Raw genomic sequence first — 15,872 nt, forward strand, 5'->3', positions numbered from 1 at the left:
GTTCCTCACACATTCTAAATATTCATCTTTATACCCACATATAAACGGAGTCCTCACCCTCCTCAAGGAGACTTCTCTTTGCCACAGACAGAGACACATCTAGAAAACCGTGACCAATCAAAACGCACAGTTGTGGAGTCCATACAACCATGCCATGACTCTTGCTTAGGGATCATTTCAAAAGAAGGGGATGGAATATTGCAAGAGCCAGAGGAATAGGGAAGTTGCTGAGATTATGTCTGCTGCAAATGATAGAAGCTATATTCAAAAAGTCTCTCTTGACTGCCTAAACGTGAGATGAACAAAAAGACACCAATGGCCATGCTAAGATGGAGGAGGAAAGGCCCTAAGAGAATGGTGTGGTGCTTTCCTAGGGGTATGTGCTCCATGGTTTAAACCAATGGTTCTCAACCTTCCTAATGCTGTGACCCTTTAATACAATTCCATGTTGTGGTGCCTCCTAACCATAAAATTGCTACTGCTATGAGTCCCGACACAAATATCTGTCATGCAGGGTATCTTATAAGTGTCTCCAATGAAAGGGTCATTTTACCCCCTAAAGGGGGTCACAGTCCATGCGTTGAAAAATCACTGATCTAGAAAATGATCTATAATAGCCAACATTTTTGCTTGATTTGGTGTGTTAATGATATAGAACACAAAAGTAAAAGAAGACGTGACTGGATAGCCTGAGAGCAGACAAATTGGGTGTTTACAAGCATCCTACAGGAACTGCCTGGGAATGCTAGGCTGAGACCACCATGCTGGACTTCCTGGCATACAAAAAATTCTTTCCACAAATAAGCCTCTCAAGGCTAAACTTCTAACTAACTTCCCATTCCTACTGTGGCCATTTCTATATCATGGGATAAATAATAATAAGGTCTGTGGGAAATGGCCTATTTTCTGTCCTAAAGGTCACTGTGTTTTTTTAATTGGGTTGTTTTACGTGCTCCTCCCTCCCTCCCAGTCACTAAGTTAGGCTTGTCCATTCCCAGACAAAGAATCCTGGCGGACACTCTCTTTTGTCCAGCCTAGCAAGATGCTCAAGGGGAAGAAGGTGACCCCGGCCTCGGCCCCTGCTGTCGTGAAGAAACAGGAGGCCAGAAAGGTGGTGAATCCTCTGTTTGAGAAAAGGCCTAAGAACTTCGGCATTGGGCAGGGCATCCAGTCCAAAAGAGATCTCACTTGCTTCATCAAATGGCCTTGTTACATCTGCCTGCAGCAGCAAGTGCCATCCTCTATAAGCGTCTGTCTCAATGTACCTCCTGCCATTAACCAGTTCACCCAGGCCCTGGACCAGCAAACAGCTTCCCAGATGCTTAAGCTTACCCACAAGTACAGGCCAGAGACAAAGCAGAAGCAAAGACTGTTGGCCCATGCTAAGAAAGCTGCTGGCAAAGGGGATGTCCCAACTAAGAGGCTCCCTGTCCTTCGAGCAGGGGTCAATACAGTTGCCACCTTGGTGGAGAACAAGAAGGCTCAACTGGTGGTGATTGTCCACGATGTAGACCCCATTGAGCTGGTGGTCTTCCTGCCTGCCTTGTGTCAGAAGATGGGGGCCCCCTACTGCATCATCAAGGCGGTTGGTCCACAGGAACAAGGGAAAGGCCAGGCTGGGGCGGCTGGTCCACAGGAAGGCATGTACCACTGTTGCCTTCACACAGGTTAACTCAGAAGACAAGGGTTCTCTGGCTAAGCTGGTGGCAGCTATTAGGACCAATTACGACAGATATGATAAGATACGCTGCCACTGGGGAGGCAATGTCCTGGGTCCTAAATCTGTGGCTCGAATTGCCGAGCTGGAAAAGGCAAAAGCCAAAGAACTCGCCACTAAACTGGGTTAAATATATACTCACTGCTAAATTTTCTGTACATAAATAGAAACTTATCTTCAAAAAAAAAAAAAAAAAGAATCCTGGAGGACACTTTGAGACAAGCATGCTTGGAGGAGAGTGCGACATGCCACTTTCAGTGTTAGCTTCATAGTGACTTCAGATAGCACATGGTAGCTTTTCACTGTCATGCACACTACGGGCCACGATAACACAGTAACACAGTACCACAAACTAAGTCAGCCGAAGTATCAGAAATGTTTTCTGTCATAGATCTGACAGAACTAAATTCAGTACCAGCAGGACCAAGCCTCCTTCCGTCATCACGAGGTGTTTGCATTCTGCGCTGCTCTGGGTCAAAGTTTCCTGCTCATCTTTCAGGACTTTCACATCTTTATCCTAAAGTGCCTTCCGTGACTAGCAGAAAAATGCAGTGTTATTTTCAAGACTTGCCTAGCTCCACTTCCAAACTATGTGGCATTTCCACTTTTCAACACTGTTGTGATTTGATAAGCTTTTAAAACTTGAATCTGTTAATGACTTCAGCACACTGTCTCGTCTCCAGTGTCCTAGTAGACTCGCCATATGCTATCTGATTGTGTGCAATTCACTGAGCTTTGCAAAGCCAAGTCAAAGCAGCAAGCAAGCCCTCGACCAGTTTTCCTGAAGCGATGAAGTAGCCAGCCCTGGTGTAGAAACTCATAAATGCTTGTGGATGTTAGGAGAATGACTCACCACAGACGGCCTGCCACACTGAGGACAGTGGAGTCGGGTGTCCCGGGAGACAACATTCTTTCAGGGGATGAGTGGAAAGGTTAAGTTACACTCTGGTGTGTCTACGCAGATGTTGTGCTGTCAGAGACATTGAGGCAGGCCCTATGAGAGCTACATGGGGTAAGAAGGAACTCTTCCAATAGTCTGTGTTTCACTGATGCAGGCCAGCCTCCCGTGCAAGACATGAGCTCCCTGGCGTTTACTGGTTCTCCATGTAGCAGGAGGTAGTAGCACAAATCAAGCACTTCCCCTCCCTAACAGCATTATTTGGCAGCCGTGAGTTAACCGCTCCAGGTGGAAGCTATGCACCTCTAAATTGGAGATAAAGATACTATTTCCACACTGCCCAAAGGTGGAAGAGGGACTAGATGGCCCTTTCACTTTTAAGTTTAAGCACATATATGTACTTTATTTGTTAATAGTGTTCCCAGAGTACACTTTATTATTGTGGAATAATATGGATTGGGAAAAAAAGATAGGCTGAATAGATAGATGTTTATTCAGGGAGCAATAACTTACAACAAAGACAGATGAATGCCAGCAGGTTCCAATCCCAAGGATGCCTCCCGGTGCTCTCTGTCTCCATCTAGCAAGCAAGAGAGTGCTCCAGTGTCCCTACCCCAGATCTAGTTCCCCCAGGTCAAATCAGCACCTATCCCCACCCATAATGGGCGTGGTCAATGCAACAGGTGAGGATGGAGTGACTATCTCACTACAATTCCCCTTTTAGTCTAAAGAAAAGATTTAGGCTTGATACAACACTATATACAAAAACAGTGAACAACAAGTATGCTCTAAGAAAAGGAAAATCAAGAACATACAAACTTAAGACCTACATATCTAGTCCTAGGATGAAGGCATAACGGAGTTTACAATAGAGTTGTCCTAAGCTGGAAAGCTTAAGTCTAGTACCTAATATATCTAACTAGGAAGAGAAAATAATAATTGTGATAGTCTAATATTCAACCTTATCAAAGACCTGATAAGGAAGATAACAATACTAGGGGAGGCAGAAAGTGCAGATGGGCAACTTCCAAATGGTACAGCAAGGACAGAAACAGCAGTCTACCTGAACAGTCACCCAAAGTCTCACAGAAACATTGGTGCAACCAGTTTTGGCTAAGGCCTAGAGCATGTGACAGACCACTATAGAAGCAGTGAGGTAGAAAGACTGTCTTACTCTGACTTGGCAAGGTTCAGCAGTCTTCTGTATTTGTCTCCTGCAAGCACATAGGACAGTATGCTCAAATCAGTGGTCAAAGTGGGGGCAGTTCTTTGCCCAAGAGGCCATTAGCCGAGGAGAGGATGGACTCGAAAAGGAGTGACAACAGTGCCCAACATATTTTCGGGAAATGCACGGTGCTGTCAGGAACAAAAGTGCCTCATGCCAACAGAGTACTAATATTAAAACATTTAAATGCCATGTTCTGCAGGTCTATGAAGTGTGTGAAGCTTAAGCAACTATGTCTGACTAATCTCATAGGTATAAGAAACATGGGTGAAGATAATCTGAATACTCACGAACCCAGCTATAAAACTGGTTGAAACTTCCTTGAGTAAAGCAGGGACAAAATCTTAAACAATATAACCATGTACTTATATATACATGTAAATCTCTAAACAAATGTCTTGACGGGAGTTAGAACTGTATAGTACAGCATGACAAAATATCCTAAATTGTATCGATATGCAAACTGTCTTGAACATAAGTAAAAGTATACATACATAGAGTATGGTAAGGATATTACATTGTAAATGGAAAGATTTTACACAATATGACAAAATACAGTATACAAATCATCTAGGAAGGGAATATAAATTTAATTTTACATAGGTTATCACATATAAGAATCTATAACAATGTAAGCTGTATATAGCTAATAATTAATAAGATAATTCATAAGAAGATAGGCTAATCTACCTATATCCTATCTAAACTATACCTTTCCCAATCATATTCTATACCTGTCTAAAGAGACTGAGCATCACCTTCCATACCCAACCCTAAATAACTAAAACCAACCCTAAGAAGATAATATTATCCCTAAGAGCCAAGAGTAGGGAAAGGGGGCATTGTTATTTTAGGATTACTTCCTGCTGAAATGGAACATGGGAAGATGATTGCTCCATGTGATCCTGTAGGAAGAAAAGTTTTAGCAACAAAATTTCTCGATGGGACTGGCTATAACATTTGTAGTTAGTCTCTATGTGGCAGGAAATGCATGACTGAAGTTCTATCTAAAACTCTGGTCAGGGTGTAATAAGAAGGTGCATGATTTCAGTTAGCTAGTCAGGAGTTGTCTTGAGCATAATAGTCCCAAATCAGTTTAAGGGTGATGTTTGTAGTCCAGATGCATCAGATTGAGTCAAGTGGAAATGATGAAGTAGGGCCCCAATTTTTTTCTGGAGAGTTCAAAGATTGCTGTTAGGAATGTTATTATTCCTTGTGGAAAATTTAAATAACAACATCAACTTAAAATTTTCAACCTTTAAGGTGTGCATATTGGAAAAGGCAACAATAATCATGAAAATGTATATGAGGAAAATTAGGATTTCAGAGAGAAAACTGAGTATAGGCAAATAACAGTCCCCAGATTTTCTTTTCTTCTACCTTACACCAATCGGCTTCTTGATATAAGTCAGGAACTATGAATTTAATCTTAACAACATGCTTGAATTTAGAGAAGGAAAGTCAAATCCAACTCCAAAGCCAGCACTTGTTTATATGAAGTGAGACTAAAAGAATACTAGGGTAGTAAAGAGAAATAGATTCCTGTATAGAAATAGTTCACTAGAATTAAATATTTTTACCATATATCAGATTCCTCTCCATTAATTGTTTTTTTTATGGAGAGCTATCTTCTCTTCTGTAGGTATCTACACATTCAGTGCCTTTTGCCTATTTGAAGATGGGTGTTTTCTGTTTTTCTGTAAAGACAAGAACAGGACACTTTCCCTACCTTTGAGAGGTCTCCACACACCTCATGGGAACTACTTTGTTGGATGACTTGTCATTTCTCTTCATTAAGATGTTTCTCTTATTCAACTCAGATCTTTAGCAACTTAGATAGTATCCACAGCTTTTCTTCTCCTGTAGATACAAAGGTGAAAACCCTATCCCAATGTAACACATACCCTGGTATCCATACTGAGGTCAATACATCCTTGAAATACACTGGCTAATTTAGTTCAGAAGTTTTTTTCTATTGTTCAGTGTCTTTTTGCAGCTGTTTTTCCTTTCTCATTAGCATTAAGAAAGTTTAATGCTAATAAAGCATTATGTAATATGTGTCTTGGTTCCCCCTGCCTGTTTATAGACCCTTTCTTTTAAAGTAAGATTATATCTCTCAACTACTGATATCCTATAGATTGTGTGGTATATCGGATATGTGTTTTATGTTATAATATTCAAAAAACTGTTCCAATTTGCTGGAGACATATGCTGGGGGCATTATCAGTTTTTATTTGTTCAGGTAGTGAAATGTCTCTGTCATTTCTAGAGTTTATATACTATCCTTTTGTGGTCTTTGAAGACAGATAGTTATGGTTATAGTTTTCCTTAGTTAGGATTAAAAACTTTAGACTCACAAAGATGGGATAGATGATGGAATATTTTCTTTAAATCTTGCTAAATATTAATGGACTACATATTGTTAACTATAGTTCTTATTTGATAACTGTTTTGTTATTTTACTATGTTATAGTTAAAACCCTTCTTTTTATTTAGACAGAAAGGAGGAGATGATGGGAGATGTCATTCTATAAATACGTTTCTTTTATTGGTTACTGAATAAAGCTCTGTTGGTAAATAAGAAAGCAAGATAGGCGGGACTAGGAGACAAGGAGGAGTCTGGAAGGTGTAGTAGAGGGAGTCAAGATGTAGGGACTTGATAAGAAGGTCTGGACCCTCTCTCTGGTAAAATAAGACCAAGTGAAAACACTTAGATTGATAGAAATGAGTTAATGTTTAAGACAGAGCCAGCCAATAAGAAACACTAGTAACAGGCCAACAGCTTTATATCTAATACAGCGTCTCTGTGTGTTATTTGAGGCTGACACAACTCTGGGACCAGACTGGCGGGAAAACTGCTCATAACACTTTATGAATTAAGGAATAAAGGAGTGGAAAAAATGACTATATAAAGTGACATGGGAAGAAACACCCTTCATAGAAGGTTGGGATCCTTTTAATGTTGTTTTCATAGAGACTTTATAAGTTTACATGTAGGCTTAATGTAAAGAATCAAAGTGAAGGGAGGGGAAAGGGCAAAGTCCTATAGCAATTAAACAGATGGGGAAGTCAGATCTTGGATGACAAGAAGGTTTTGTGTGATTGCAATTGTTTTTATTTTTTTATTTTTGAAACAAGATATTTCCATAGAGTTGACAGTGGACTGGAACTTGATGGTGTAACCCAGCCTGACCTTGATCTTTTGATCTCTCTGTCATATCCTCATGAAGGGATTATTAGCTGGTGCCATCAAGCCTGGCAAGCATTGAAATCTGTGAGTTCCAGAAGCAGACACAACATCTTGCTGGATGTGTTAGAGATTTCTTGGGGAAGAACATTTGTGAAGGGCAAGGAGGCATAACAAGGGACAGCAATCGTGGTGGTGGTGTCGATCCTTCAGATCTTGGTGCAAGATAGAAAGAAACCTGTGAAGCAAGCAGGGGTAAGGAGGGCCAGGTACATATATTTGGATGATTAATGAAGTTCTAAGGAAGTTTTGGCAAGGCCTATGGAGTGCTGAAGTCTGGTTAAAAATGTCTCCTGACTTACTCACAGTCCATGCAAGTGTCACAATGCATGCTCAGTCATTAGCTGACAACAGGAAGCAGAGACTCAAACCTGACCTGGAAGGGAATAGCTGGAATCATCAACTTTGTTTGAGTGGTACTTTTCCCGAAAATGCTGTTATAACCGTGACTATATTTTCACATCAAGGAAGAAACACAAAGGAAAATAAGTTTGTCTAGGGAATGGTCACCTTTATGTTGGAAGTAAGAAGCATGATGGCTTAGTCTGGGTAGTGTAAGAGAACAACAACAGAAAGACAACATGAAACAGAGTAAGGAATGCCTTGAGTGATGAAAGCTTGGGACAGCAAAGGCAAAAGAAAAGGCTTTGTGTTGCACGAGGTGTCCTTGAGAACAGAAGCTGTGATGGAATGTGATAGGTAGTGGCAAAGTATGGGTGTCCTCCAGATGGACATTCAGGAATGCAGAAGATGCATTTTACAAACATTGCCTTATTATCCCCACCTTCCAAGGTTGCCACAGTTGTATAATCCGGAAGCCTCAATAAACTGTCCCTCCTTTAATTAAACACACATGCAAAAGACATTTATTGCAATCAGAAGGATGAGTATCTGAGGCCATACCCATGCTGCAAGGGAAACAGATAGGCAGTATCAGAGATGTCTATAGGACCTAAAAGAAAGTACCTAAGTAGATGGAGGAGAGGGGAGAGCCACTGAGGTGAGTCTGCCTTACAGGGAAGGGGGAGGGGGTGTATGTGACTGTGGCAGGTCTGTTTTCTCCCCTGTATAATAGAATATCAGGCAGTGCTGCTTCTTTTCCCTCTCTGTTCTCCCTGTTTAGGGTCTTCCTTTGAGCTGGATGGTGAAAAACTTCCTCTATACACTGTTAACGAGCTGCTCATTTTGCTTTCTGAATCTGCTTTGTCACATGCTTGATTATAAACACAGCTGAGTAAATCTCAATGTGCATAGGAGACAATTCCAGGAATCTCTCTGCTGAGGTATAACCAATACTACTGCGTTTGTTCTTTTGGTACGTCCCCAAAGTTAACACACTTGCATAACACCTATTGCAGTGAAGGGTTTCCTTCTGATCAAATGTGATATCCTTACCCAGTTATAATCTTGGACATAAATGTACATTTGCCTGTACATAGTAATATTAGTGTATGGTGGTATTAGGTACTCAGTCTGGGGCTTGGAAGGGACAGAGCCCTGCTGTGTTAAGTAATCCTCTTTCACCAGTAAGCAATTGATTCTAAGTACTCACTCTTCACTTTAATGCCTGTATTGGTTTCCAAGGAGTTATTTGAATGATGCTTTTACTTCTCAGTAATCTATAATGAGTTCATCTTCTATCATTGCAATAATAGGTAAAAATATCCTTGGGAATATAAGGCAAATTGCATAGTCAGGGCCTCATCTCATAAAATAAAAATGATTTGCAATGTGTGTGTGTCCATGTGTGTGCATGAGTATGCATGCATGCATGTGTGTGTGTGAGTGTGTGTGTGTGTGTGTGTGTGTGTGTGTATGTGTGTGTGTGGTATATAGATGCACTGCATGCATGTAGATTTCTGTGAGGACAGAAGAAGGCCTCAGAAACCGGGAAGTGGAGTTAAAGGTGGTGCTGAATTATCCAATGTAGGTGTTTGGAACAAACCTCAGATCCTCTGCAACAGCAACTAGTTTTCTTAATCACTGAGCCATTTCTCCAGCCCTCTATTTTGTATTTAGAGCCAATGTTGCTTAACTGGATGTGAAAGTTACCGATTGCCTAGACTGACTGGCCAGTAAGTTCAAGAGACCTGCCTGTGTCTGTATCTCCAGTGCTTTAATAACAGACCTATGGTGCCATGCCCTGTTGTTTTGTTTTATGAGTACAGGGGATTCTATCTCATTCTTTCATGTTTATACAGTGAGCACTTTCTCTGATTTCTTAATCTAGGAAATGTGCCTATTGTATTGTATAATGAGGTTATTCCAATAAGTCATAAGTTCTTTATATAAATTCTACATAATCCATTATTTAACTGTTCCTGGTGTTGTTGTCGTCATTGACTGTGTTAAACAGCAAATGTAAGTCTAGATAAGGCATGTAAAACCTTCCATGGTCAACTGATTTACTTCAGGAGTTCAATGTTCTATTAAAGATACCAATAAATGTGTGAATGAAACATCATAGAGCCCTTATCCAATAGGATTGAGTGCTCCTAGGGGACCTTAATGATAAAGTCTTCTCAACCAGTACTTAGATATTTTGTAATTAATGGCTTTCCCTCTTTACTGGTTTCTATCTAGAAGTAATTTGAGGGAACAGGAACACCAAAGCCAACACTTGCTTGAGGCTCTCCCATTGCTCTATTAAGGGAGCTCTTTTAAAGGAGAGGTATCATCTTTAGGAAATCTTCTCAAGGTGAACAGAATGGAACAGATTTACTTTAGTGTAATCCTTTTGTATTAATAATATTTATCTTTAGGATTATGAAGATGTATCTTCTTTAGACAACAGGCAAGAATGTTGCTACTTGAAAAACAAGTACATGGTGTGTTAGGGTTGGGCAGGAAAATTTCTGTCATAAAGGAAGATTTGCAAGGATGTGAGGGTGCTGAGGGAGGTGTTTTCTCTTTTTTAATATTCTGGAAACTTCCAGGTGAGAATACTCATGAGAAAACTTTTTCTATTCTTATAAGATCAAATTCAGAGCATTGACTTTGCACTTCAGTTTTTTTTTTTTTTTTTTTTTTTTTGATTTTGTTTTTGTTTTTTGTTTTCCCTGAGGGCTTGAGAAGGGGGCTTTCTGTAGAGTTAAGGCTTCAGGTTTTAAGTTCAAAATTCCCAGTCTCTGGCCATTGAATCTGTAGGTAGTAACAATTCAGATGCCTATTTCATCAAACAATTACACTTTTTATTCGATAATACTCTAGAACAACAATTTGGCAGTCCTTTCCAAAATATTTTCCAAACAGTGCTTACAACCATTAGGAAGTGCCAGATGAAAACACAGAACCAGGTGCCTTCTGTCTTCTTTGGCAAGGAAACATTCAAGACTGGAGTAATTGAATGCCCTCATGATGTAGGAAGTTCACATTGCAATCATCTCAAAGGTTTGCTTGTGATCACCAAATCAGTTGTGACATCGAGATGATGTTTTACTTTCAGGTGTAGGCGTCCATCTCACCTACAAAAGATAGAAGGACCACTTGACTGGTGACTTGAACTCATTAGTTGGAGTCACTGAAGCATACTAGCTGCTTCATCTCCAGATTTAATTGTGACCTTTCTCAAGACAAGTTCTTGAGTAATTTAATCTCTTCTTTCCCTTCACTTCTGGGGAGACCTTAAATAGTTCAGTGCCCAGAGTTAGGAACCTGTCAAAGGAATTTACCATGAATCTAATTTAGTTAGATAATTTAGTTGTTTTGACTCTCTTCTCAAAGTTTGCAAGAGGAGGCAGCAGCCCCAGCAACATGCTAGAGAGATAGGACATTTCTCTCCAAGCCCTGATGCACTGGACCAGTCCTACTCCTAAAGATTTCAACTTGGCCCTGGTATACCTCATCTAGAATCAAGCTGTGTCTTCTAACCCACAGAGTAAAAGTTGAATGAATTAGATTTTACACTTACATCAAAACTACATGATGGCACCATTATCATGGACAACTGGGCCTCTTAGTCAATACTGTGTTAGATTGACATTTGGTGATGAAATGTTAACAAGAAGCTAAAAACATCTTTTCATTATGATTGGTGATCAAAAGTTAAATACCTCTGTCAAAGGTAAGATTGCACAATCCTATTTTCTATAAAACATATTATCATCACCATGATGAGAATAAAATAATTGCAAGTGGTTTGTTTTGAAGACACCAAGTATCTGGGTTGCCCCCCCCACTTTTTTGTTAGTGGATTTAGTTTTATTTTTAAAATAATTTATTAAAATGGTTTATTCTCATATGGGAAGAATAGTTTTGAATGTTTTCCTATAAGGTATGTAATTCAATAGTTTAAAAAAATATAGTTAGAGTAATATAGTTATCTTTACAATTAATTGGAGAGCAGCTTTTATTAAGCTGTTTTAATTATAAACAAAATACTAGGTTTTATTATGGCATTTTTATATATGTGTATCATTATAATTTGTCAATATTCACCCCATTACCTTCTCATTTCCATTCTCCTTTCATGTTGATTCTCTTCCCATCTTCAAATAGTCTTCTATTTTCATGTCATGATACAGTTAGTTTACCTATATGCATTCATATTCTTACTGAATTCTAAAATAAAACAAAATATTTGTATATTTTTATCACTTAAAAAGGAAACTTCATATTTCTTAACTCTCAAACTCATATTCTATGTCCTCAAGACTTAAGAAACACCCAACCTACTTCTATCTCTACCTACATATGATGTGTTATGGAATTTTGTATTCAATTGGAAGTTTTTAAAATACTATTTTCCTAGCTTAGATTTTCTCCTTCCCAGTTCCGTGGGGTGAAGAAACAGATATGGGTTTGTCCTTTGATTTTCATATGAGTAAAATAGCTATAGTTAAACACAACTTAGGCAAAACAAACCATAATGTCCAAAGCTTTATCCCATATCAAAGGACAACACAGAGAAGGACAGTAGATCCCTGCAGTGTGGTTAGAGGACTTGTCTGGGCTTATTACAGACTTATTTTTATTTTCAAATCTACATCAAATATGTCATAGGCTGGTAGAGCTGTTTTCTCGTTACTTCTGTTATGAGAGACAAAAGACTAACCAAATTAAAGCAAAGAGAATAGCAAGGCTCATGTGATGATCTTACAGGGTCCTTCACATCATTCTATCTCAGTACTGAAATTAATAATGATGACATCCTTTCCCAGTCTGTCAGTAAGGTTATGTCTTCATATTGACTTGCCTTTCCATGTGAAACTCCATTTAAGGAAGGTTTTCTGTTGAGCCGGAAAAATGCATCATGTTTACCAATTATCCATTTGACATCAGCAATGGAGATGACTTTAACTGAATTAAAACTCTGTCCTAGAATTGTTTGCCTTTGGCTCTGACTGGCCTCACTACATGCAAACTCTTTATATTCGGGAAACCACTGTCTACCTGGGACACTTGAAGAAGAAGGAAAGAAATCATTTCCCAAGGGAAATCTTCATATGTTTCCAGAAGTAATCTAAAGGGTAGATGAGGGACAGGCAAAAGCACTGTGTGATTGAAGAGTGGTTTGATTATGTTATGAACAGGAGTTGCCACCGATCAGTTTTATTACTTTAAGCAAATCACCTAATCTTATTAGGTCTTGATTACCGATTCAGGACAGTTATAGAATTGCAGAAGAAGTCCTGAATGACCTCTAGTTTAAAAGTCCAATCCATTGATGAATTACCTGGACAGTTTGGTATTAAGGAGACATGAGTAAGCTGGGCTCTCTTTACTGAAATTAGTATACTTTTCACCAAAGAGAACGGTATCCTCCAGCAAATTAATCCTCTCTGGAGTCTGTGAAGTTGTATACTGTATAACAGTGAATTTTACCAACCACATAGATGCAAGCTTTCTAATTCATCTTTGAACTATCCCAGCTGCACACAGATGTTTAAAGGTTTTAGAAATTTTAGCTTCTTTATTTTTACAAAATGCCATGCTAGATATCAAGATGTTTCTAACACTTTCTTAATGCTTATACTAATCTTTGAAACTGTCAGAGAACCAATGGATTACTAGAATTACCAAGGACCAATAGGACATGAGCAGGAACAACTGGCCCTTTTGATATTCTCTACAATGTGATGGGGTGTTGGGGGGGGGTGCATGCTATCATCTTGAATTAGGAACTGCAGACTTGAATGGGAAGTGAGTGAGTCCCAAATACTGGATTTTAAGGTACTTGGTTCCTGTCCTCACAAATTAACAGGCGGTTTGGTTAGCTCGTGGTATTATTAAAATGACAGGGACTAACCAGGAATTTTCTGGTTGTTATGCCACATGAACTGCTCTGGGTACAGTTGTATGGCATTAAAGGCTTTTTGTCTTCTAAGTTTTCAATTAAAATTCAAATACATCAACACCTCACAGGTTATGGAGACAAATCTGAAATCAAGAATTTCAACTGTTTTATAAATCCCACGCAAACTTACAAACTGCATTTAAGATTTTGGTGACACAAATTGGACTTTTGACTTTGAGGTTTCTTTGATGTGGGTGAATCATTCATGTAGGGGTTTAATGCAAAGTCTCTTACATTTATGGCATGCTCTATCAGTTTGGATTTGAATTACAGATATCTTGGGAAAGGCAGGAGTTCTTACCCAACCCAAAGTAAATACCAGTCACGTCCAATTCTATGTAAGTGGTGACTCCCAAAGCATACACCTGTCTATGTTCAGAAGCGTTGTGGTTTAGACTCTACTACACATAACTGTGCTAATTCTCAATGGGAGGTGTATTTAGATTAGAAATTATATGGAAAACATTCAAATTACTAATTGCAGGCTTTTTTCTCAACGATCTAAAGGAGGTGATGAAACATACCTGTCAAGTTAGGCATGAGAAGCAAGACGTTAATAATGGATTTCAGCCATCAAAGCTCTAATAGATAGGAGAGCTAGTATATTTCAGTTGAGCAGGGTGTAGGCTTACTCAAAAATAAATAACACAAATCACAAGACTTCTATGACTGACTTGACCTTCCAGTCATGAACATTGAGAAAAGATTAGTTGGTATGCAAGGCTCAAGTACTTTGGGTAAATATTAAGTTTAAAGACAAAGATACTTCATAAGTGTTGGTAGGATTAAGTGAGATATAACCAATATTTAGCACCTCAAATAATGGCAAAGGAGAAAGCATTGCAATTTCACAGAGGAACCTGGAACTTTTCACCCAAAATTTAGTTCAGATATCAAAACTGATGAGCATAATACCAAGAAGGTATGGAATGGTTTACTCAAGTTTTATAAGGTCTTCTGAGGGGAACAGGACAGAAACCTAACTAAATCTAGAATGGATTGAGACAGATGGAAATTGTTGTTTTAAGTTTCTAATTCCTATGTGTGGGTTTGGCTCTCATAACCTGTATGACTATTCACAATCACCTGGAACTCCAGTTTCAGTGGATCTGATGCCATCTTTTGGTTTCTGTAGGTACTACAGGCATGTATGTGGTACACATAAATGCAGATAAAAAATACGCACATTAAAAACAAAAGAGAGTATGTTTTCTGGTCTTTCCCTCATTCTTTAGGAAAGAAGAAAAAAAAATGTGTCTGTCTGAGGGTATCTGGTGAAAGATAGACACAAAGATCATATTAAAAATCTAAGCCCAAGAAGCTAAGCGTCACATGATCAATGACAGATCATTGAAGGGGGAAACAAGGAGTTTTGTTACACCAGTTGCTACGCTCTATTTACTGTATCACAAAATACCACAACATATCACATTTTATTGAGATGATTCAGAAATAAGGAAGAGAAAGACACTGGGGCCGGAACATCTCACTTCTCAAGTTACACCACACAGGTGCCATGCTCACTCCTATTTCATTACGTACAAGGTCAGTCTTCAAATTTCCAGAAGAAATTGTCAGATTGTCAGAAAGACATTTTAGATCTGAACAGCAAACTGGCTTGACTAGTGCACACTGCTTTCACATAAAACGTATTAGTTGGAATAGTAATATGTTTGTATTTAAATACCCTAAGAAGATTTGTCATGGAGAAAATATTGTCTCAGCCCTGCCTCAGAGAGCTAAGAATTAAATGAAGTTAGTCTGTTTTCTGAGGAGGAGAAATAGGAAGGGGAGGAGGAGAAAACCCCAATTAAAGTACAGAAATCAGTGGATGATCAGTACAGGGGAAAAAAAAATTCAATTCTAAGTAAGAGACGAGCACCTGCTGTATCCATTTCAGGGTCAAGCAGATGCTCCATTGTTTCCCATTTAAAGAGAGACATCATGCATTTGTGCAGTTGTTTCTTTCTTTCTTCTTTGTAAAGAAAGTGATTTGGATTGTGGCTAGGACTTTTTTAAATTCAAGGTTTGAGGATTTTTCAGTAACATAATTCACTATTACTACCTACTGACACCATGCTATACAAAAAGTCCCCTGAACTAACTCTTCCTAATTGAAATGCTTCAACCCTTCAACCAGCCTCTTCCCAAACATGCTCCACTCTCTGCTTTTGTGAGCCCCTTTATTCACTTTATAACACTCCATTCCACATAGAACTGTGTGCACATGCAATGTATTTATCTTCTTTGGTTTGGCTTTGTTCCACTTAACATAATGTCCTCTAGGTTCATCCACATTGTTACTAATGACAGGCCTTCCTTTTCTTTTAAGACTGGCTCAGCTGCTGTTGTATATCTGTACCATGTTTTCTTTATCAATTTACTAGTTAATTTCAGATTTTATCTATCACAAGTAATGCTACAGTGGGCAGATTGTTTCTTCAGAAGATGTATGTCATTTCCTTGGAGTGGCATTTCTGGATAATGTGT

At 38.9% G+C, this 15,872-nt stretch overlaps 1 pseudogene; it reads left to right on the plus strand.

Moving 5' to 3' along the window:
* The first annotated feature begins 1,042 nt into the window (after positions 1 to 1,042).
* On the plus strand, positions 1,043 to 1,847 carry LOC127215444 (60S ribosomal protein L7a-like; annotated as a pseudogene).
* The last annotated feature ends 14,025 nt before the right edge of the window (positions 1,848 to 15,872 follow it).

Source organism: Phodopus roborovskii, unplaced genomic scaffold (genome assembly GCF_943737965.1).
Source record: "Phodopus roborovskii unplaced genomic scaffold, PHOROB, whole genome shotgun sequence".
NCBI lineage: Eukaryota > Metazoa > Chordata > Mammalia > Rodentia > Cricetidae > Phodopus > Phodopus roborovskii.